Source organism: Colossoma macropomum, unplaced genomic scaffold (assembly GCF_904425465.1).
Source record: "Colossoma macropomum unplaced genomic scaffold, Colossoma_macropomum, whole genome shotgun sequence".
Taxonomy (NCBI): domain Eukaryota; kingdom Metazoa; phylum Chordata; class Actinopteri; order Characiformes; family Serrasalmidae; genus Colossoma; species Colossoma macropomum.
Genome location: NW_023494786.1, coordinates 7,068,475 through 7,093,028, shown reverse-complemented (window position 1 = coordinate 7,093,028; position 24,554 = coordinate 7,068,475). Strand labels below are relative to the sequence as shown.

The following is a 24,554-nucleotide window of genomic DNA, read 5'->3' as shown; positions in this document are numbered from 1 at the left end:
ACAAGCTTTTCATTCTCTTAAAACTGCTTTATGCTGTGCCCCAGTACTAGGCCTAGTGAACATGGAACTGCTGTTCACCTTGTATGTTTCAGAAGCACTAGGATTTGTGTGTAGCTGTTTAACGCAAAATCATAGTGACAGAGAGAGGCATGTGTGTTATTACTCTGTTAAAATAGACAAGGTCGCACTTGGAATGTCACTTTGCCTGAGAGCAATCCAGGCAACCTATCTGTCTGTTTTAGCTGTTGCTCCTATTGTTTTGGATCAGATTCTCACTGTGAAATGCCCACACTCAGTTTCCTCTTTGCTTTTAAATATCCAAATTGTTTCAGTGATAGCACAAAGGTGGGGTAACTGGCATGCAGTTTTAACTGCCCCTAATATAGTGATCAAAAGGGCACCTGTAAAGGCTATTTCAGATCATTTGCTGGAATTGGAGCATGATTCAGATGATCATGACTGTGAAACTCTTGTGTGTAGTTCTGTGCAAATTATGTATGCTTAAACACCTTTGCCAATTGCTGATGTCGTTTTATTCACAGATGGCTTATCCCGCTTCCTTGATGATGGCTGTCACAACGCAGCATGAAGAAATAGCTACTGGCAGATTGCCAGATCATTATTCTGCACAACAGGCAGAACTGGTAGCACTAACTCATCCCTGTGTGCTTGCTAAAGATTTAAAAGCTAATGGATTTGTCGATTCAAAGTATGTCCACAGTGTTATGGCTTGTTATGGAAGCAGAGACATTTTTTGACAGCAAATGCAACCCCAGTGAAAAATGCGCAGTAGGTGGCAGATCTAATGGAAGTGCTCACCCTTCCAAAACAGGTTGTTATTATTAAGATAAAAGCCCATTCTTCTGCCACGTCTTTTGAACACCTAGGCAACTGTTTAGCTGATAATGCAGCAAAAAGGGTTTATCTTTTGCCTATTGAATATATCCTGTCACCCTGTGAACAACCTGCTGTTAACAATTTGGCTGATCTGCTTGCTTTATACCAACAGGAAGTTTGGACTTGGGTTGAGCAAGGTGTGTCTCTTTGCGATGGTATCTGGGTTAAGGGGGGTAAATATGTGGCTCCTGATGCCCCGCGTCCCTATTTGGTGGCCACCATACACACACTCCAAGGTGTAACCAAGTATGGTGGAATTCTAAGTTCCGCAAGTATGCAAAGAGCCATTGTCTAGCTTGTTCCACCTGTCTTAAGGCCAATCCAGGCCCTGCAGTCTCCCTCCCCTACCAAACTGTAACACCACCAAGTGAGCCTTTTCAGGAATTGCAGGTAGATTACATCACTTTGCCAAGATATCAGAGAAAACAGGACTGTTTAATAATAATTTGCAAGTTCTCAAGATGGATTGAGGGATATGCCACTACTAGAGGCAAACCTCTAGTTTTCATAAGCATTCTGACAATAGGTTTTGCAGGTGTAATGGAGGATGTTTGTGACCACAACATGGTCTGTGCTCAGGCCATCCTGTGGGCACAAAATCATACCTTAGGAGGTGATGGTTGTTTTGTTTGTCATGTCTTGCATCACCGCTATTATGTGATCCCAATGTCTAATTTCTGCACAAACTTTATGCACATATCATTTCGGTTCTGAACCCAGGAGAATAATAGCACAAATGATGGTAGACGGTATAAGTGAAGATGACTGGCCATTGCCCATTGTTAGATGTCTGAAGTTAAATTGCTGGCTGGCAGTATACCGTTATAGCTGGCAAAGCTAATTACAACTTAATTTATTGGGATAAATCTAGCTGGAATTATGGGTTAGCCAATCCCATTCCTGTGTGGGCTTCCACAAGCTGGGTATGTATTGACAAACTTTGTTATCCAGAGGACATGTATCTGGGTAACAGTACGTTCTGTTTCAATCTCTGCCTTCTCTAGGAATGGCATATTTTGGTGTAAGCATTCTACCACCACAAATACTAACTCATGTGGTATTTGGATGAGTGAACCACTTCCTTTGGGTTTCTATTGGGTTTGTGGAAACAAGGCTCATCCATCACACCCAGCTGATTCATGGTGCGGTTCCTGTTACATGGCGATAGTCATGCCTCATACTACAGTCCATATCGATCCATGGACCACATTACAATCTCATGGACCTTCATGTCATATGAAAAGAAAACTTGGCATTACCATAGCAGGTATACAAACATGGAATGGTCACATTATAAAGGACCCTTGGTCTAGTATAGTGCAGACTGTGAGATGGGGAATATTTCCATTTGGAGGTATTGAAGATGCCTTACAGAAGATAAAGTATTTGGCTTATTCCACACAGAAACTAACTGAGACTAGTGAAGCTCTCCACTTAGTAAATGATGAACTCTCTGCTTTACGAGAAGTAGTGCTGGAAAATAGGAAGGTTTTAGACTTGCTGACCTCAGAAAAAGGAGGTGTGTGTCACATTCTCAATACTTCCTGCTGCACCTACATCCCAGATAACTATGAAAATATTGATAAATATGTTGCAGATCTTCATAGCCTCATTCCGAACGCTGCTCCGGAAGGATATCTTAGGATAAGATCTTTAACTGGGTTGGTAACATTATGAGAGTTATGTTTTCCAGGATGTTACAGCAATTGCTCCGTTATGTATTCCCCTTTGTAGCACCAGTAATAGTAGCTATTGTTATTTATTTTTGCCTCAAATTATTCTGGTGCTTAATGTCTAAACTACACCAGCGTAGGCATTCCTTATTAACATGGAAACACTTCATTTCCCCAATTTGCCTGTATGCAGGCTAAAGGGAAAGAGGTCCGTCTTTAGGACGTGTAGAAAGAGGGAAATACTGGCCATATTTCTCTGAAAGAGGAAAGGATAGATTGATTAAGCTTGTGAGAACATACATTCTATAATATGTTCTAAAGGGGGGTATGAAGGTTGTGTAATGTGTTTAGTATTGTGTTATATGTTATTATATGCAGTTTATATCGGGGCCTTGTCGTGGCGGAAGGGCTTGTGTGGTCTAGGGATCTTCAGAGCTAAGTCGTCGGGAGCAACATGCTCCTGGTAGGGTCTCCCAGGGCGAACAGGTCTGGGGTGAAGACCCAGACTAACTCGATCCAAAAACCTCCATGATAAACGGACACAGAACATCATGTACCCTGCCCGGGAGAGGGTCATCGGGACCTACCCCTGGAGCCAGGCCTGGGGGTAGCGTCCCTCGGCGAGCGCCTGGTGGCCGGGTTACGTGAGCTGCCCGGCCACCAGCCCGAAGAGGCACCGTGAGGGGACCATGTGGGCCCACCACCCGCAAGGTCCAGCATGGGGGAGTGGTGCAGTGCCGTACAGGCAGTGGGGGATTGCAGGGGGGCCCTTGGTGGCCTAGGCCCCTGCGGCAGAAACTGGCTCTTGGTCTGTGGAATGTAACCTCACTGGGGGGGAAGGAGCCGGAGCTTGTGCGGGAGGTTGAGAGGTACCAACTAGATATAGTTGGGCTCACCTCCACCCACAGTATCGGCTCTGGAACCAAACTCCTGGATAGGGGTTGGTCCCTCTCCTACTCCAGGGTTGCACAAGGTGAGAGGCGCCGGGCGGATGTGGGGATACTCACGAGTCCCCGGCTGGCGGCAGTGCAGTTGGAGTTTGTCCCGGTGGACAAGAGGGTCACCTCAATGCGTATTAAAATCGCGGAGAGGAAAACTCTGAATGTTGTGTGTGCTTATGCACCAAACAACAGGTCAGAGTATTCAGCCTTCTTGGAGCAAGTGGGCGGGGTTCTGGAAAGGGTCCCGACTACAGACTCCATAGTCTTACTGGGAGACTTCAATGCTCATGTTGGCAATGACTGGGAGACCTGGAGAGGCGTGATTGGGAAGAACGGCCTGCCCCATCTAAACCCGAATGGTGAGTTGTTATTGGACTTGTGTGCTAGGCATGGATGGTCCATAACGAACACCAAGTTCCAACCCAAGGATGTTCATAAGTGTACGTGGTACCAGAGCTCCTTGGCTGAAAGGTCAATGATCGACTTTGTTGTCGTTTCATCTACTCGGGACCGTATGTTCTGGACACTCGGGTGAAGAGGGGTGCTGAGCTGTCGACTGATCACCACCTGGTGGTGAGTTGGATCAGATGGCAGGGAAGACTAATGGTCAGACCCGGTAGGCCCAAGCGAATAGCGAGGGTGTGCTGGGAATGACTGCCGGAGGCCCCTGTTCGGAATGATTTAAACTCCCACCTCCGGGAGAGCTCTCTCATGTCCGGCAGGAGGTAGGAGACATGGAGTCTGAATGGACCCTGTTCAAAACCTCCATTGTGGAAGCTGCCAGGCATGGCTGTGGCCAAAAGCTTGTGGGTGCCTGTCAGGGCGGTAACCCAAGAACCACCTGGTGGACACCGGTGGTGAGGGAGGCCGTCAAGCTGAAGAAAGAGGCCTTTAGGGACTGGATGGCCCGGAGGACTCCCGACTCAGCAGATAGGTACCGACCGGCAAAAAAGGTGGCAGAAGCAAAATCCAGGGCATGGGACGAGTTTGGTGGGGCCATGGAAAAAGACTTTCGGTCAGCCTTGAGGAGGTTCTGGACAACTGTCCGGCGACTCAGGAGCGGTCGGGGTGGCTTGGCCCAAGCTGTATTCAGCAGGGGTGGAGAAACTCTGACTTCAAATGAGGATATTGTCGGTCGGTGGAAAGAGCACTTTGAGGAACTCCTTAATACGGGTGACATGCCTCCCTCACGGGAGTCAGGGCCAGAGGCCTCTGGTATGTCAAGCTCCATTTCCCTGGTGGAGGTCACTGAGGTAGTTGGCAAGCTCTTCAGTGGCAAGGCACCAGGGGTGGATGAGATTCGTCCGGAGATGCTTAAGGCTCTGGATATTGTGGGGCTGTCATGGCTGACACGCCTCTGCAATAGTGCATGGACCTCGGGAACAGTACCCTTGGACTGGCAGACCGGGGTGGTGGTCCCTATTTTCAAGAAAGGGGACCGGAGGGTGTGTGCCAACTATCGGGGTATCACACTGCTCAGCCTCCCTGGGAAAGTCTATGCCAAGGTGCTGGAAAGGAGACTTCGACCGATAGTTGAACCTCAGATTGAGGAGGAACAATGTGGATTCCGTCCTGGCCATGGAACAATGGACCAGCTTTTCACCCTCTCACGGATTGTTGAGGGGGCATGGGAGTTTGCCAACCCAGTCTACATGTGTTTTTCGGATTTGGAGAAGGCTTACGACCGTGTTCCCCGAGATATCTTGTGGGAGGTCCTCCGGGAGTATGGGGTGCCGGGGTTACTACTCAGGGCCATTCAATCTCTGTACGCCCGGAGTGAGAGCTGTGTTCGTATACTCGGCATTAAGTCGGACTCTTTCAGTGTTAGCGTTAGACTCCGCCAGGGTTGTGCCCTGTCTCCACTCCTGTTTGTGATATTCATGGACAGGGTGTCAAGGCGTAGCTGGGGTCAGGAGGGCATTATGTGTGGAGGCCAGAGAGTGGCGTCTCTGCTATTTGCAGATGATGTTGTTCAGCTGAGTGTGAAGTGGTTGGTATGCGGATCAGCACCTCCAAGTCTGAGTCCATGGTCTTAGCCCGGAAAAGGATGGTATGCCCACTCCAGGTAGGGGGAAAGGACTTGCCCCAGGTGGAGGAGTTTAAGTATCTCGGGGTCTTGTTCACGAGTGATGGGAAGAAGGATCGTGAGATCGACCGCAGGCTGGGACAAGCGGCAGCAGTAATGCGGTTGCTGTACCGGACTGTAGTGGTGAAGTGTTTACCGATCGGTCTACATCCCGACCCTCACCTATGGTCATGAGCTGTGGGTAATGACCGAAAGAATGAGATCGTGAATACAAGCGGCAGAAATGAGCTTTCTTCGCAGGGTGGCGGGCTACACTCTATTTGATAGGGTGAGGAGCTCGGCCATCCGGGAGGAGCTCGGAGTAGAGCCGCTACTCCTGCGCATTGAGAGGAGCCAGCTGAGGTGGTTCGGGCATCTGATCCGGATGCCCCCTGGACGCCTCCCGGTGGGGGTGTACCAGGCACGGCCTACCGGAATAAGACCCCGGGGTCGTCCTAGGACCCGCTGGAGGGATTATATCTCCAAGTTGGCCTGGGAGCGGCTTGGGGTCTCCGGGAATGAGCTGGAGGAAGTTGCGGGGGACAGGGTCACCTGGGATTCTCTGCTCTCCCAACTGCTACCGCGACCCTATCTGGACTAAGCGGTTAACGATGATGATGATGATGATATGCAGTTTTGTGTGTGCATGCGCTGAAGTTGTATTTTAGGCTGTCTATTTTTGCTTATCCGTATATGGTCATGTCTGTCACACCTCTCACTTGTCATGCATAGGCTGGGCCTAATCTTGGCATCAGTCTAGCTACAAAACTGCATCAGCCCATTGCCTTACAGCTACCCAATATCATCCCTGATTTCCTAAGAAAGCAATTCTTGATAGAGAATCTGGATAAGGCAGTGCAGTGCACTTGGCCTTAAAATGTCTCTTTACTAGTCTGTCACTATCCTTTGGGCTTGGAATGCAGGTGATGTCAAAACCATTGGGGACATTTTGGCAACCCATCTCTGCTCACAAGAATCCAGTTGTGATTTTTGTTAAAATGCAAGTTAGGAGTTTGTTTGTTCTATACTGTAAAAGTGCATCCCTTCAAGCAGTGGCTTATTTGTGACATACTGTCCCCATCACAGCAAAGAATTTTAATCTGTATGCTAAACACTCTGACAATAAGATTACTATTAAACGTAATTGGTCATGCTTCTATTCCGTCCTCATGCACTTAAGAGAGATCCTATCCAAGGCATTACAAGAGGCATCAACAGAGACCAAGAATGCTAAAGTCTGGATGACTACAGCTCAGTATGACTGGTTTGAACAATTTAGCATGTTTTAACTATTGGAATGCCGACTTACACTCAGCTGCCATGATAAGCATTCTTTTTGTCACCTTTCTTTTTTCCCCCTTTTTCACACTATTGAGACCTGGGTCTTCAAGTTAAGCTGAATATTGATTTGGCAATAGCACAGCAAAACAGCATAGTAAGATAGCAACAGAGAGTATCAACCTGATAAATGGAGCTGGGCTATTACATATGCCCTGCAGTTGACTGTTATTCTCATATAATCCAAATGGTGAGGTGAAAGCGGTGTGCATGCAATACACCTCTATGTATTCAATGTTACAATAGCCAAAAGTGAGATTCACTGTGGAAATGAAAGCATTACTACCAGTTGTACTCAGTGCTACCAAAACATCTGCATGGCGGTGAAGGTGGCTTTGGCCCTTTTTGTGCTATGCTCAGTTCTGTGATAACAGCTGCTAACGGATTCTGAAAATCACAAAGTGTGGCCTATACCAAATGCTCCTTTTGAGATTCATGTGTGACTGTATGCCTTAACAATTCCCACTTTTTCAGAGACACTGTTCCCAAAGATGACATTGTCACGGTGGCCATGTACTACCAAAATCCTAACACAGGCATAGCAGCCGTACACTTATGAAGAACTCACACATCCCAACAATTCTTAAACCCCTTACAAGCATTACCTTAGTAAGTCTCATAAAGTGGAGCTGAAGAATTCATCCATGGATCTGTCCCCTCTTCTGCTGACTAGGTGTTCCTGCTCATCTGATTAACCATGTTCATGCACTCCAGCCATGTGTATGACCAGCAGCCTGGCAAAGGAAACAGTTGCTCAAAACAATGTTGTATCCTAATGCATTGTAACTTGCACCATGAGCCACATATTTAGCCATCTAATTTAGCCATAATGCATTAAAAAAAAGTCTGAAGAGTCCGGGGTGGCCAGGACGAATACCATGGCCACAACCAGAGACCTGAACGGGAGCATTCCCAGAGCTGCCACAGCGCTGGACAGACAGGGTCCATCTACGATGACCCCAAGGACAATTAGAAAGTGAACTAGGGGGCACCATCCTTGGTCTAACTCTAGGACGAGGAGTAGGTTTCTCTGGATGCTGACTTTGGAAGTCAGTGATTAAGCCAGGATCCAGAACGTCACGGGCTGGTACCCAGCACTGCTCCTCTGGGCCATACCCCTCCCAATCTACCAAGTGCTGGAGCTCTGGTTGATGGACTCCTGGAGACAGTATATAGCTCTGGTGGGGGTGACATGAAATCTGGAATGACAGGTTTAAGAAGTGAGATGTGGAAAAAATGGGGAACTCTAAAATGGAGAGGTAAGTCCAATTTATAGGCAACCTCATTAATTCTTTTAAGTACTTTAAAAGGACCCATGTACTTGACTAAAGTTATTTATTTTCCTCAGTGACTCTGACATCCCTTGTAGATAGCCAAACTCGATCTCCCAGCTGATAGATGGGAGTCTCTCCATGTTGATGTTTGCTTGTTCTTTATTGCACTGTAATGCAAACTCAATTCTCAAGTCTCCTCCCAGACTCTCTCACTTTGCTGCATCCAGGCATCTGTGGCTGGAACATCTGAAACCATGCCAGTCCATAGTGCAACAGGAGGGTGACAGCCTATCACACATTGGAAAGCGGTTAGTCCAGTAGCTGAGCTAATCAATGAATTTTGGGCGATTTCCACAGGAGAAAACGTGACCAGTCTGTTGGGCTATTACAGGAAAACATCCTCAGAAATTCTCCCAGTCCTTGGTTAATGCGTTCACTTTGTCCATTGGATTGGGGATGATATCCAGAGGTTAAGCTAGCAGAGACTCCTATATGTTCAAAAAAGACCCACAAGACTTACGAGGTGAACTGCGGGCTCCTATCAGACAGGATGTCTTCCGGGATGCCAAAATACAGAAATACTTGATTAACTAATGTTTATGCAGGAATGCAGTGGGGAGAGAGGCAAACAGGATAAATCCACATGAAACCACACCATGGGAAAATCTGTCCACTACAGCAAGTATGGTCGTAAACCCTTGCAAATCTGGCAGATCAGCAATAATGTCTAAAGCTACATGGAACCAAGGTCTGACGTGCACAGGCAAGAGGACAAGTTTACTGACTGGTAGTGTCTTAAGAGTTTTATATTGTGAACAGGTAGAGCATGAAGCTACGAATTAATAGATATCTTGATACATGGATTCCCACCAGTACCGATTACAAAGCAATTGCTGTGTGCGTGTTTCCCTGGATGACTGGTTGTGAGGGATGAATGGGCCCAGGTGATAAGTCTATTGTGGAACTGAGTGGGAACATAGATCTTTTCTGGGGAGCACTGACTAGGTATTTGGGTGTCTTCTAATGCCTTCTCAATTTTGTCATCAATTTCCCACCAAATAGAAGATATTGTAACATCTGGGGGAAAAGTAGGTTCGGAGTTGGTCTCATTAGTGTCTGCAGCATTTTCTTGGTGCATTCTAGACAGAGCATCAGCTTTCGTATTGTGAGATCCAGGGCAATATGTAATACTACAATGAAATCTAGAGAAGAGAAGAGACCATCAGGCTTGATGAGCGTTAAGATGTTTAGCATTGCAAAGATATTCTAGGTTCTTGTGGTCGGTTACAACAATGAAGGGATGACTGGCACCCTATAACCAGTGTCTTCACTCCTCTAATGCCAATTTAACAGCAAAGAGTTCTTGGACTCCAATTTCGTAATTTCTTGCAATAGTCAAGAGTTTGTGAGAGTAAAAAGCTACTGGGTGAAGTTTTGAGGGATTGCCAGAACGTTGGGAAACAACAGCGGCGATCCCAGTCTCTGAAGTATCTACGTTGACTACAAAAGGTGCCATTGGATCGGGGTGGTCCAGGATTGGGGCTGTGGTGAATGCCTCTTTAAGAGTGTGAAAAGATTTTTCTGCCTGTACTGGCCAATTTAATTTTGTTGGACTGCTTTTTTGGAGTCTGCATGTTCTCCCTGTGTCTGCGTGGGTTTCCTCCCACAGTCCAAAGACATGCAGTCAGGCCAATTGGACATGTTAAATTGCCCCTAGGTGTGAGTGTGTGTATGTCTGTCTGCCCTGCGATGGGCAGAACTTTCCTTTCATTTTAGAAAGTAGAAGGATTTATTTCACTAAAAAAACAAAGAAATTTTACCTATATATTTTATTTTTTTCTACTGCAAACAGGTTCTGGGCAGCAGAAGGCAGGCATTACTGCTAGAGCGTGATGATTGTTGAGCGGTGCAGCTCATTGGCTGTTCACGCTCACTGACGTCATGAACATACATAAGGCGCCTTTTGAAACTCCTGTAACTCGAGTTTAAAAGCTTGTAAAAAAAAACAGCTGTGTTAAAATGTTTTATGCTGTTCTATGTTCAGGAAATTAATGTATTCTTTTACATCCTGCCTTCCGCCCGATGACTGCTGGGATAGGCTCCAGCACCCCACCGCGACCCAGAAAGATAAGCGGTTTAGATGATGTGTCTGTGTGTGTGCTTTTCAGTAACACAGTTAGAAGTGCAGCGATGTTACTGAAGCCCTTGGAAAGGATGATGCACCCTAGAAAGAGTGACTGGAGATGAAATTCACATTTTCACCTTTAACAAACTGGTTATTCTTTGTTTCACATGAGTTTCCAGGTACGGGGAGTACATAGGTATGTCATCGATGTAGGCAATGGCGAATTTGCCAATCATGTCTCTCAGAACATAATTTATGAATGCCTGAATGACCGACGGGGAGTTTGAGAGACTGAAAGGCATTACTAAGTACTCATAGTGGTCAAGAAAGCTCTCTAGCCGACAAGTGGGATACTAAAAAAAGAAATCTTAGCCTGATCTGAACTTGCAGGGGAATTATTGAAAAAAAACCGAACATTGTAACAAAAACCTGCAACACTTGTCTGGGTTCCCATCAAATTTGTCGGGTTTATTCACGGGAATAATAGAACTAAGAGCTCCTGCATGGGTAGAAGGACTGGTGGGGCTTTCCTACTGGTCAGCAGTACTCAAAGTTTGCAGTTGGTTGGCTAGATCTTTGATGCTCGCTATGAGCTGTACCAGCTGTGTCTGTTACTCTGACTGCTGTTGAGCTAATGACTCGAGTGACTGTGTTACCATGCTAGTACTTGCTGATGACGGCTTAACAAGTGGCCTTTACTAGTTGAATTGTGATTCAGAGTCATCGTCAAAAACGGCACAGGTCAAATTCAAAATAGAAAAGATGTACAGAAAAATAAACATAACAATATAGGCAAACAGAGTCCAAAAGCGATCAGGCAAATAGGCAAAGTCAAAAATACAGAAGATGAGTCAGTACTGGAAATAAACATACAAGACCAAGATGGAGGCGCGTGTGCATCGCGAGGCTCGGCCAGAATCGGTTCATGAGGAGCCTGGCCACTTCCTATTTCCCCCGTTATATCAAAAACAGGACTGCCAAACAGCAGAGGGTACCTGCGAGTGAGTCCTCAATGAATGTGAGTAAATGGCGCTCAACGGCTAAAAAAGAAAAGTTAAAATAATTTCTAATCACCTGCCCAGAACTTTCCTTTCATTTTAGAAAGTATAAGGATTTATTAGAAAGTATTAGGATCTTACCTATATATTTCCTTTTTTCTACAGCAAATGGGTTTTGGGAAGCAGAAGACAGGCATTACTGCTAGAGCGTGATGATTGATTGGTGAGCGGAGCAGCTCATTGGCTGTTCGCGCTCACTGACGTCATGAACATATATAAGGCGCCTTTTGAAACTCCTATAACTTGAGTTTAAAAGCTTGTAAAAAAAACAGCAGTGTTAAAATGTTTTATGCTGTTCTATGTTCAGGATATTAATGTATCCTTTTACATTAAAAATGTTTAAGCATTTATAAACTATGATTTTGCTCAAATGCTCCATATAAACCCATTCATTTTGGACTCACTCGGGAGCGCCCTCTAGCGTCTGAAAAACCCAGAAGACATTGCAGAGTGGTTATTCTCATCTCTACAAGTTCTCTGGCTTGGTGTCTCACCAGTTTTAGCGTAACCGTTTACGTCTCAATCTCTTGCGTTTTCACTTGAATCACTCGTGCAAACTTCGGATACGTCAGACAGACACTGCTTGATATTAATCACCGCTGCAAAACATAATTTTGGACCTTCCATTCGACTTCAACCAGCTACCCCCCGAAGCTAACCAGTACATCAAGACCAAACGAGCAATTCATACTGACCGGAAAAGCGTGATACTAGCGTCAAGACCGCAAACAAAGACGGGGTAAGCGTGGAGGTCTGCGTGCTAAGCTAAGGCTAAACCCACACCGGCCAGCAGTACCTACCATTCAAGCTGGATGAATTAAAAATCTGGACCCTCACACAGAAAAGGCTTATGGACTGCAGTTTCATGTTGTTGCTTTTTTTTTTTTCGGAAACTTGGCTAAGCACCAATGTTTCTAAAAGTGTGTTAGAACTAGAGGGGTGCGCTCTCTTCAGAGCAGATAGGTCAGCTATAGCTTTGGGTAAGAGACATGGTGGTGGTGTTTGCATGTATGTTAACAAAGCATGGTGCACAGACTCTGTCGTTGTTGATACCCACTGCTCTGCTGATCTGGAATTCCTGATTATTAAGTGCAGACCCTTCTATATTTCAAAGCCACACCCCTCCCCCACCTGGGACAGTCTGACCACCTCTCTTTGTTCCTGCTCCCCAAGTACACCCCAATCATCAACCGTGTGAAACCCACAACAAGATCTGTGAAGATCTGGATGGAAGGGGCTGACTCATTTCTTCAGCAACAGTTCCAGCTCACAGACTGGAGTGTATTGGCAGCCCAGGCCACCACAGACTCTCATACCAACACTGACATCTACACCAACTCTGTCCTAGAATATATCAACAGCTGTGTGGATAAAGTGAAAACTCTCAAAATAATAAAAACCTTCCCTAACCAGAAGGCCTGGATGAACAAGCAAGAGATGCTGCCTTTAGGTCTGGAGATCAGGAGGCTTACAGCTCAGCCAGAGCCAACCTCAGAAGAGGCATCTCAAAGGCCAAACACTGCTACAAACAGCAGATTGAAGATCACTTCAACTCCTCTGACCCCCAGCGTATGTGGCAAGGCATACAGTCAATTACTCACTTTAAACCATCTAGTACTATGCCCCCTATCAACTGTGCCTCACTCCGCAATGAGCTCAAATACTTCTTGTTTTGACTGGGGAAATAAGTTGGTCTTCCCCAGAACAGATTTACCATCTGATGAGCAGCCACTCACACTCTCCACCGCGGATGTCTGTCACACTCTGAGCAGGGTGAATGCACGAAAGGCATCTGGCCCTGATGAAGTACCTGGTCATGTGCTAAAAGCCTGTGCTAAGCAGCTGGGTGGGGCCTTCACAGACATTTTCAATCTGTCGCTGGCCCAGGCTAGTCCCAACTAGCTTCAAGACCGCCACCACTGTGCCAGTGCCAAAGTGGTCGACTGCTTCAGCTCTGAATGACTTCCATCCTGTCGCACTCACCTCTATCATCTCCAAGTGCTTTGAAACATTTCACATTTGAAGTCCTGTCTCCCTGTTACACTGGACCCACACCAGTTTGCAACAGGTCAGCAGAGGATGCCATTTCCATGGTGCTCCACACTGTATTCACCCACCTGGACTGTCAAAACTCATATGTCAGAATGCTGTTTATTGACTTCAGTTCAGCATTTAACACAGTGATCCCCTCCAAGCTGATCTTAAAGCTTAACCAGCTTTGTATCAGCACATCTCTGTTCAATTGGATTCTGGACTTACTGACTGACAGACCTCAGTCTGTTAAGTTAGACAAACTCTTCTCCTCCCCCATCACCGTGAACAACAGCGTGCCAAAAGGCTGTGCGCTCAGCCCTCTTCTGTACTCAAAAATATCCAGCCAACAGTGTCCTGTGGGCAGTGTCCTGTGACCACTGATGAAAGACTAGTGGATGACCAACACAAACTGTGCAGAAGCAGATGAGCTATCGTCTCTGACTTTACATCTACAAGGTGGACTGTCAAGGTAAGAGTGTCTAATAGAGTGGAAAGTGAGTGGACACAGTGTTTAAAAACTCCAGCAGCACTGCTGTGTCTGATCCACTCAGACCAGCACAACACATACCACATCAGTGTTACTGCTGAGAATGATCCACCATCCAAATAGTACCTGCTCTGTGAGGGCCATGGGGGTCCTGACCACTGAAGAACAGGGTAAAAGGGGGCTAACAAAGTATGCAGAGAAACAGATGGACTACAGTCTGTAATTGTAGAACTACAACGTGCACCTATATAGTAAGTGGACCTGATAAAATGATGATGATCATGGAAACATGGAGGTGGTCATAATGTTATGCCTGTTGGGTGTATATCCTAGTATCATTGCACTATTCATACATGCACAGTCTATTATTGCACTGTTCATATTTGCACCAACAATTAGTGTACAACATTACTCTGCAAACTTATCTTTTACATATGCTGCTCTCACAGGACTACCTCATTGTATGCTCTCCACTCACTATGTATATATGTGTATTATATTTATATTAACATGTCTATATATTTTTACCACTATACCGTCTTTTATATGTACATACTTTATATGTAAATAATACTGTATTTTGCACTTCTGGTGAAGTCTGTTATCTACAGCCATGATGGGTTTCATCATATGCTAAGCCTGTTGAGTCATGTGACCTATGGAAGAATAAATAAAGAGAGTTCTATATGGAATTTAGCTCTACAAGTGCAGGTATATATTTTTTTCTTCACAACAAAGTCAGTATATTTCAAGACTATTTAAATGCCAGCATCAGACTTAATTCAGAGTGCTGACTCACAAAGAACATACAAAGCCTGAAGCCTTCCCTGAAGAAGAAAAGAAAGAGGCCTACTTAAGGTGGTGTTGGTAACTTTTCTAATATTTAGTAAAATTCTTGTCACATAATATGTATTCTCAGAGAAAAAAATAAGTCTTTGTAATCCATCTGAACAAGTGCTGTTAGTTGCTTTTAAAATCATGTTGCTTGTTTATTTCTAAAATACATGGATTTTTCTCATTTTTAAGCACTTCAAACTTGTATGTGAATATGTTGCACTACCAAATGATTCATGCACAAAGGTTAACTCCCCCCACCATCCAGGTATAGCACATACACAGTAAACACTACAAATCCCTAATGTCGACAATTACATATATAAAATCAGACTGGTCAGACACTGTGTATAAATATATATATATATATATATATATATATATATATATATATATATATATATGTGTGTGTGTGTGTATATATATATATATATATATATATATATATATATATATATATATATATGTACATATATCTGCTCAGAGTCTCTCTATCATTTAGCTCCATCATTACCACAGGTAAATATATATTACTGGAGATGTGACTTCTGACGGAATTTTTAACATTCTTTATCATTGCTGCCACAACACAAATGTAGTTATATGCTTGTGATAGCATGAGATGTATTTTTGGATTATACTACATCATTAATTACGCAACACTCTAGTCTTGTATGGTTACAATTATTGTACTATTGTATTATAACTTTTGTTTTTAATGTCTGTTAAATTGTCACGCTGCTGTTTTTTCTTTTTTTATGGTACTATTGTATTATAACTTTTTTAAAATGATTCATGCACAAAGGTTAACTCCCCCCACCATCCAGGTATAGCACATACACAGTAAACACTACAAATCCCTGATGTCAACAATTACGTATTAAAATCAGACTGGTCAGACACTGTGTATAAATATATATACATATATATATATGTACATATATCTGCCCAGAGTCTATTATTTGGCTCCATCATTTCCACAGGTAAATATATTACTGAAGATATGACTTCTGATGGACTTTTTAACATTCTTTATCATTGCTGTCACAACACAAATGTAGTTATATGCTTGTGATAACATGATACAAATGTAGTTATATGCTTGTGATAGCATGAGATGTATTTGTACATATATATATATGTACATATATCTGCCCAGAGTCTATTATTTGGCTCCATCATTTCCACAGGTAAATATATTACTGGAGATATGACTTCTGATGGACTTTTTAACATTCTTTATCATTGCTGTCACAACACAAATGTAGTTATATGCTTGTGATAACATGATACAAATGTAGTTATATGCTTGTGATAGCATGAGATGTATTTGTACATATATATATATGTACATATATCTGCCCAGAGTCTATTATTTGGCTCCATCATTTCCACAGGTAAATATAGTACTGGAGATATGACTTCTGATGGACTTTTTAACATTCTTTATCATTGTTGTCACAACACAAATGTAGTTATATGCTTGTGATAACATGATACAAATGTAGTTATATGCTTGTGATAGCATGAGATGTATTTTTGGATTATACTACATCATTAATTACGCAACACTCTAGTCTTGTATGGTTACAATTATTGTACTATTGTATTATAACTTTTGTTTTTAATGTCTGTTAAATTGTCACGCTGCTGTTTTTTCTTTTTTTATGGTACTATTGTATTATAACTTTTTTATATGATTCATGCACAAAGGTTAACTCCCCCCACCATCCAGGTATAGCACATACACAGTAAACACTACAAATCCCTGATGTCAACAATTACGTATTAAAATCAGACTGGTCAGACACTGTGTATAAATATATATACATATATATATATGTACATATATCTGCCCAGAGTCTATTATTTGGCTCCATCAGTTCCACAGGTAAATATATTACTGGAGATGTGACTTCTGATGGACTTTTTAACATTCTTTATCATTGCTGTCACAACACAAATGTAGTTATATGCTTGTGATAACATGATACATATTTTTTTAATAATACTACATCATTAATTACACAACACTCTAGTCTTGTATGCTTACAATTATTGGCAGCTTATCTTTAGCAAGTTTTTTTTTACTTTTGTTCTTAATGTCTGTTAAATTGTCACACTGATGTTTTGAAACTTTTTTTCTCCTAGATATGTGCACAGCAGATTGTACTAACACTCAGAATGAAAGCAGCAGCCTTCACCAGTTGCAGCTGGTCAGTTCTATCTTACTAAGGAAGGATTTATCATGGCCATAACCCAGATTTTTGTGTGGCCTTTTGTCTATCTCAGCATCCTCATGCTTTTCACCTTCTACAGAAAACAGGCTTTCAGAACTGAAACACGTTACATATTGTTTGCCAACACCTTACTGACTGATGTGATTTTTCTTATACTGACAGATTTTGTGGTCATTCTCTCATACAGCTCTGTGTTGATGCCTATGGCATTCTGTATTCCATTTTGCATACTCATGGAGACAGTCTCATCATGCACACCGCTAACCATCACTGCAATGTGTGTGGAGCGCTATGTGGCCATCTGCATGCCACTGAGACATAGTGCTATCTCCACCACTAGCAGAACTCTTACTGCTATCCTTATCATCTGGATCATAAGCTCCATAAAGCCATTTATGGATGCGTTTATCCTTGTTGCAACTGTTTCACAAGAATATTTTTTAGAGCCTACCTTCTGTTATTACGAGATCATGACACCAGAGCAATGGCACCGCACAATGAGGGAAATAATGAATATTAGTGATTTTATTATAATTTTACTCACTGAGTTCTTTTGCTATTTGATGATTGTGCTTGCTGTCCGGACAGCCACTGTTGACAAGAAATCAGCAGGCAAAGGTCTGCGTACCATCTCACTACATATGTTTCAGCTTATCCTGTGTACTCTTGAGATTATTTATTCCCATATTGAAGCAGTAATTATAGAGCTAGATATACTCTTATATCTGTCAATCCGCTCTTTCAACTTTATTACATTCAGTGTCATTGCTAGGGCAGTCAGTCCACTTGTCTACGGCCTAAGAGATGAAAAATTTTATGCTGCCCTGCTATACTACATCAAATGTAGACAAAATCATATCTCATCTGAAAACAGAGGACCAATTACATAAGTTTCCAGTATAAACAATGTTACTACTTTGAGACAGTAAGATTTCTTAAATGCCTTTTAAATGGCTGTTTAGCTATTTAATTTGTTTATACTTATAGTTGTACTTCTTTTTTGTGTCATTAATACGGAAAATTGAACTGAATCTTTGGAGTGGCTTCCTGTAAGTTACTGATCAAGAATGCTAAAGTACCAAGCCACTCTTTAAAAGATATTTATCATAAATTTGTTTGTCACTGAACATATGTTTCTGTCACTGTCCTATCAGATATAACAGAGTATAATACGGCACACATTATTTGTATGCTATCTTACAATGACAACACAAGAAGTGAAGAAAGTACTAGTAATGTCCACATTTATTCTTTTAAAAAGATTAAGTGCATGGACAGTTGTTTACAGAATGTTTGTTTTTAAATGTTTAGTTTTAAATATAAAAGCTTATGTAATGTGATGACTAAAAGTGTGTGGGAAAAGTCTTGTATTATTATCTGTTATTAATATTCAGCCTGTGAAACAAAGTTATCTTTGTTACTGTTTTCGATAACACTTCTTATAAATTCTGCATACTTAAATGCATCAAGTATTATATAGGATGCTTTACACAAGGGGTGTCCAATCTTACCAACAAAGGTCTGGTGTGGCTGCACGTTTTATTCTGAAAAAGCAGGAACACATGAGATCAACTGTTCAAAGACTGAGACCAAGTGATTTGACATATTCAGCTGTGCTCCAGCTTGTTTGGAATGAAAAGCTACTGCCACACTGTTCCTTGCAGATAAGATTGGACACCCCTGCCTTTCAGTGAATGGCATGAGTCACCGATAGTACTTGTAGTTACATGACTTATGTTTTAATGGACAAACATAATAAAGGCTACAATACAATGTATGTTATTGTAAACGGGCCTTAAACTTATTACACTGACAGTAATGATAAAGATGATGATGATAATGGCAGGTTATTTAACATACTGATGGGTGACAAAGTAAAACCTGAATAAATGAGTGGAGAGAATCAAACAAGTGCAGATGCTCTGTTGCATGTACAAAAAGGCTACACAGGCCCAGTCAAAATGGCCAAAGAAAAAGATCTACATCCTCATATTTATTCATATTTAACATCCTCATATTCATATTTAACCATTTATTTTATGATTCAAGAAACTCTCAAATACATGTTTCTTGACATTCTGCAGCGACAGGATTGCAAAAAATAAGTTATATTTATTGGCTGCATGGTACAAGGTCAGCATAGCTCAGGTTAAAGTAAATAAAACTTTCTCCACATAACACCGTATAGCTTTGCGCAACTCCATTAAGAGAAAAGATGGGACGGAAGCCTTGTTGCTCTGATAATGTGAAAGCCCCTTTAATCTTTGTTTCAATTAGTTGGCCACACAATTACATTGTGACTTCCCCTATGGAGTTCTATTTGTGCCAAATGTTCCAAATAAAATAATAAAAGTTTAGCACTGCATTAAAAGGTTTTTATTTGAGCATTACATTCAATCTACAGTATGTCAATGCAGCATTACATAAATGCAGGTATAATTCATACTATATTCTCACTGTAAGACAACAGCATCAAATTAGGCCAGGGATTTCAGTCAAACTGTATATGCAATTTTTAAGGCATTCCTTAAAAGATATTTGAATAATAGGTCCAGGACACATCAAGACGAATGTCAACCCATTGAGCATCGGTGGCTGTCTGTTACACATAGTCTGTATTAGGGGTGGGAATCTCTAGGCACCTCACGATTAGATTTGATTACGATTCAGAGGGCTGCGATGCGATTATAAAACGATTATCGATGCATCTCGATGCATCCTTTTTTTCTATACATGATTTCTATTTTCTTACTGTCCGAGGACTTTGTAGTTTTAAAACAAAGTATTTGTAATGATCCATAATGCATCTACGTCCAATATCTTTTATTAATAAAACAAATGGAAGTGATGTGGCAAGTGAACTGGAAGGCTCTCATTCACTGCTCTTGTTTGGAGACGCTGCTGCCACTCATCTGTGATAAAATGCGCAGCTACGGTGAAATAAGATAAGTGGTAATGGATGTCCACACAGCACATTATATATTCTTCAGGGATTTCATAACTTCGGTTTTGGTTTCACGATAGAGAGGGGGGCGCGAAAGACTGCAGGTCACCTAGCAACGAGGTTTCGCTGACCTAGTAGCGAACGAAAAAGGAAAAGAGAAAGACAGACGAACATTTGGAGACGAATGGACTTATTCGCATTTATAAGCAGTGCAGTTGGTTTCCTGGTATGTTAAATCTGCAACGAGAGACTGTCAAACACTAACTAAAAGATGCGAAGCTGCGAAGATGAAGTCGCTTCTCTAACTTTCCCGTTCCACCTTAAATGGTGCCGCTTTTACATTCGGCGCCTCAGTCAGAATTTAAGGTGGAACGGGAAAGTTCTGCAAGAAGCTGGCGAACGAGAAGCGACTTCAGCCTCATAAAACAGCGGAAAGCTAAGAGACATTTTACAAGAAACTATTCAACTTTTGAGGAAAAGTTTTCTGGCGGAGTAGGAAGAAAAGCGGCTATAGTTAAAGCTTAAAGCAGAACAGAGTAAGTCTGCATTTTCGTTTATATTTTTAGCCTAAACTAGCACATTATCACATACTGAGACATAAATGTTGTGGCTCCCAAGCTGGTTTGATTTTTGTTGAAAGGACGAAATGGCTCTTCTTAACATTTGTGTTGTGACTCCTGATCTAACCCGGCTTTTAATGCAGAGGGAGCCGGTCGGATTTCTCACTCAACCAGTTGTGTTTTTGTTATGTGCCGCCACAGACTGTCCAGGCGCTGCACTTACCCACTTCCAGTTCTGCCTTTTGCGTTCTGTCAACATTACGTTATAAATGAAATGTTTAGAAAATCGATTTTTGACATTTATGAATCGATTCAGAATTGTCCACGTCTGCATCGCGATGCATCTAAGAATCGATTTTTTTCCGCACCCCTAGTCTCTATGGTGTGTATGGCACCAGTGGCTGAAGTCAGTCTTCATGAGTCAGTCTTTTCTGGCCGATTGAGTGTGTTGACTCGGCATCGGCCATAAGAGAGGGTGAATGAGGAGAGTTCGAAAGAAAAAAGAGGTCACATGGAGAATAGCCTCATTTTTCAACACCAGCGTAAATAAGTTTTAACACTAGGATTATGCATTTTAACTATTTTTGCAATTTAAATGTCAAAATATTTAAATGAAGAATATGTGACTGTCACATTCCCAACAATAAAGAAATAAATACTGTTATGAATACTCACTAATTTCATGGACTTTTTCATATAATTATGAACATGTGACTGCACATTTATATGCCCTGCTTAACGTACATTCACTTTTAATTAGCCTTTTTACCCACTTAGCACTTATAATGATGGTTTATTTTTACTTTTGCTTAAACACAATGTTTAGCTTAAACATAGACATTTGAACCTTACAGTACATTCAAACTATACATTCTTTACTTTGTAGGCTGCGTATTCTAGACTATTGTTAACTTCTGCTATAGATGGTTGCTCCCCTTTACGCATTAAGCATGTGTGTGTCGACTGTGTGTGTAGACTTCACAGTGTGTTTGAGTGCGAATTCTCACAGGAGACGAGAGGTGACAGTGAGCTGACAGAGGATGACCATCAGTCAGACATACACTATATGGGCAAAAGGACTGGGATACCCTCCTAATTATTGAGTTCGGGTGTTTTCAGCCACACTCATTGATAGGTGCATACAATTAAGCACACAGCCTTCGAATCTTAATAGACAAGCACTGACAGTAGAATGGATCATACTGATGAGCTCAATGGCTTTAAACATGGCACTGTCACAGGAAGCCACCTCTGCCACAAGTCAGTTTGTGAAATTTTTGACCTGCTAGATCTGCCCTGGACAACTGTAAGTGCTATAATTGTGAAATGGAAGCATCTAGGAACAACAACAGCTTAGCCACAAAGTGTTAGACCACACAAGCTCACAGAGTGGGGCTGGTGAGTGCTGAAGCTGAACTGTGCTGAACAGTGCCTATCCTCTGTTGAATCACTCATTATAGAGTTCCAAACTGCCTCTGGAAGCAACATCAATAAAAGAACTGTGCCTTAGGAGCTTCACAAAAAGGGTTTCCATGGCCACGCAGCTACACACAAGCCTAAGACCAAAATGCACAATGCCGAGCGCTGGGGGGGTGGGTATAAACTGCGCCGCCACTGAACTCTGGAGCAGTGAAACTGCACTGTGGAGTGACAAATCATGCTTCTCCATCTGGCCGTCTGATGGATGAGTCCGTGTTTGGCAAATGCCAGGAAACGTTACCTGTCTGACCGCACTGTGTAGTAAGTTTGGTGGAGCAGGGATAATGCTATGGCATTGTTTCTCTGAGGTTGGCCTAGGCCCACATTTTGAACAACTGTATGCTTCAAACTTTGAGGGAACAGTTTGGGGAAGGCCTTTTTCTGTTCCAGCATGACTGGCCCAGTACACAAAGCAAGGTGCATAAAGGCATGTTTGAGTGAGTTTGGTGTGGAAGAACTTGACTGGCCCACACAGAGCCCTGACCTCAACACCCTCAAACACCTTTAGGATTAACTAGAACAGAGACTGCAAGCCAGGCCCTCTCGTCCAACATCAGTGTCTGACCTCAAAAATGCTCTTCTGGATGAATGTTCATAAATTCCCACAGACACACTCCAAAATCCCGTAGAAAGCTTTCCCAGAAGAGTGGAAGATGTTAGAGCCGCAAAAGGGGGACCAACTCAATATAAATGCCTACACTGTAAAAAGTGGCTCGTCAGATCTACTTAAAAAAATTACTTAATGTGGTAACAAGCAACTGAACTAGTTTTATTCAACTTAAAAAACTACATTGATTGAAAGAATCGTTCATCAAAAGTATTTATTTAGGTTGAATAAAACTAGTTAATTTAGTTGTTACCACATGAAGTAATTTTTTTAAGTAGAGGCCATTAAATCTATACCAGTATGAAAGTGAACATGAGCCGTGCTTTTAACTGTTACCCGGTGCCAGACACCCACTAGTGATGAGTTGCAGACCTTCTCATCCAGTATGAAGTGCCCATAGCAGTTTTTCCAGGGGCGTTGCTAGGCTTATGGGGGGACTTTAGTTTGAATCATCAACATTTTTGTCATTTTTTCTTAATTATTTAACTGTGCAAACATGTCTACAAATTTACTATAAACTGTGATTGCAGGGCACAAACAGGAGGGGGCTGTTTTTACTCAACAAGAAGCAAGTGCAGGCAGAGTGTTTGCTTTTTTTCCTCCTTTAACGTAAAGAGCAATCCATAAACTGGATGAATCAAAAATATTCCCAATTAAAAACAGGGCAAGGTAGAAAAAAAATCAGGAACCACAAAAATAAATAGCAGAAAAAAGTCCAGGAACTCAAACATAGGCTTAGCTGCGTGACGTCCTTAAAGTAACAAAAGACTGTGACAACAGCCCAGGCAACAGAAGAGCATGGAGAATATAGACACGTTTCCCCTTTGCTCTAGAAAATGTGGCTTGAATGTGTTTATATTTCACACAGTTTTATTCCTAATGAACTTTCATCACAAGTTCAGTAACCACTAATCAGTAACTCAAAGACAAGTGTTAGGAAATCAAAGCCTGCTCTTGGAGGAACAATCTGTGGATCAGGGGGATCTCAGAGGGATCCGAAACACCACATGTAATAGAGTTTTTGGCCCTGCAGCTTCAGGACCTGCTTAAACTAGATGAAAAGCCACTGCTTGATTTGGGCCCACAGAGAACGCTGTGATAAGCAGGGAGACGTACTACAGCCTTTCTTTCTTCTTACTTTTGCTCGGAATAAGATTTTACAGCTTGCTGGGAAAGCCTTGCCACTTTTTACAGGGACAAAAAAGTTTTCATTTTTGCTACACTTTTTCTGCTGCAGCGAAGAGAGCTGCCTTTGGTGAAGTTAAATGCCAGCTGCACTCCTGTGCTGATGTGAAGTTTGGACTTTTGAATCCTGCAACACTGAAAAACACCCAACTCTCACACTTTTGAGGACCCAAATGAAAGCTACTGACTTTGTTAGCGAACATTCCATAGTAGCTACTTCTGCAAATAATGTAGGGTGAGTTACTTTAGTGAGGCTATGCTGTTGTTTGGTGCTAGCTCCCGGGCCTGTAGCTAGATCGTTAACGTTAATGTTTATCTTTCTGGTCAGTAGAGGTCTGCACTACCGCAGACTCCCACATGACCGGCGGGACCTGACACAATATCTTGTGCCGTAGGACTAATTTTCAGTGTTGTGTGCAGGAGCAGGTGGAAATCAGACCTATTCAGGTGGGAGTGGGCGGAAGTATGCATGTAGGAATCCCGCAAATTAACGAAGAGCCTAAATAAAGTACGATCAATTAAACATGAACAATATTACAGTAAAACGGTTAAAATGAATAAAATCATCCTTGAGCAGCCAATCACGTGAACAATATGCAAATTCTCATAGGTCTGATTTACACATACTGCTTCTGGGCAGCGTGAGCGACATAGAAAGCCTTGTTTATCACTTCGTCACCCATGTTAAGTGGTCAGTGCTTTCAAACAGGCGGGTCTCAGACGCCACACTGAAGCCCGCTGGGTGTTTAGAGAATAGACCCAGGACAGATTTTTTCTGCACGCGTCACGCAGCTTGAAAATTTGTCAGAATGC

The 24,554-nt window shown here is 42.5% G+C and overlaps 1 long non-coding RNA gene and 1 pseudogene across 1 annotated transcript in view; one reads left to right on the top strand and one right to left on the bottom strand.

Annotated features, from left to right (window-relative positions):
* Positions 1-7,551: 7,551 nt before the first annotated feature.
* Positions 7,552-24,554, bottom strand: part of LOC118799340 — a 42,415-nt gene continuing 25,412 nt past the window's right edge. The window contains exon 3 of the long non-coding RNA XR_005006111.1: positions 7,552-7,648. This is a non-coding gene — a long non-coding RNA (uncharacterized LOC118799340). The remainder of the gene's footprint in view (positions 7,649-24,554) is intronic.
* On the top strand, positions 16,880-17,968 carry LOC118799309 (annotated as a pseudogene).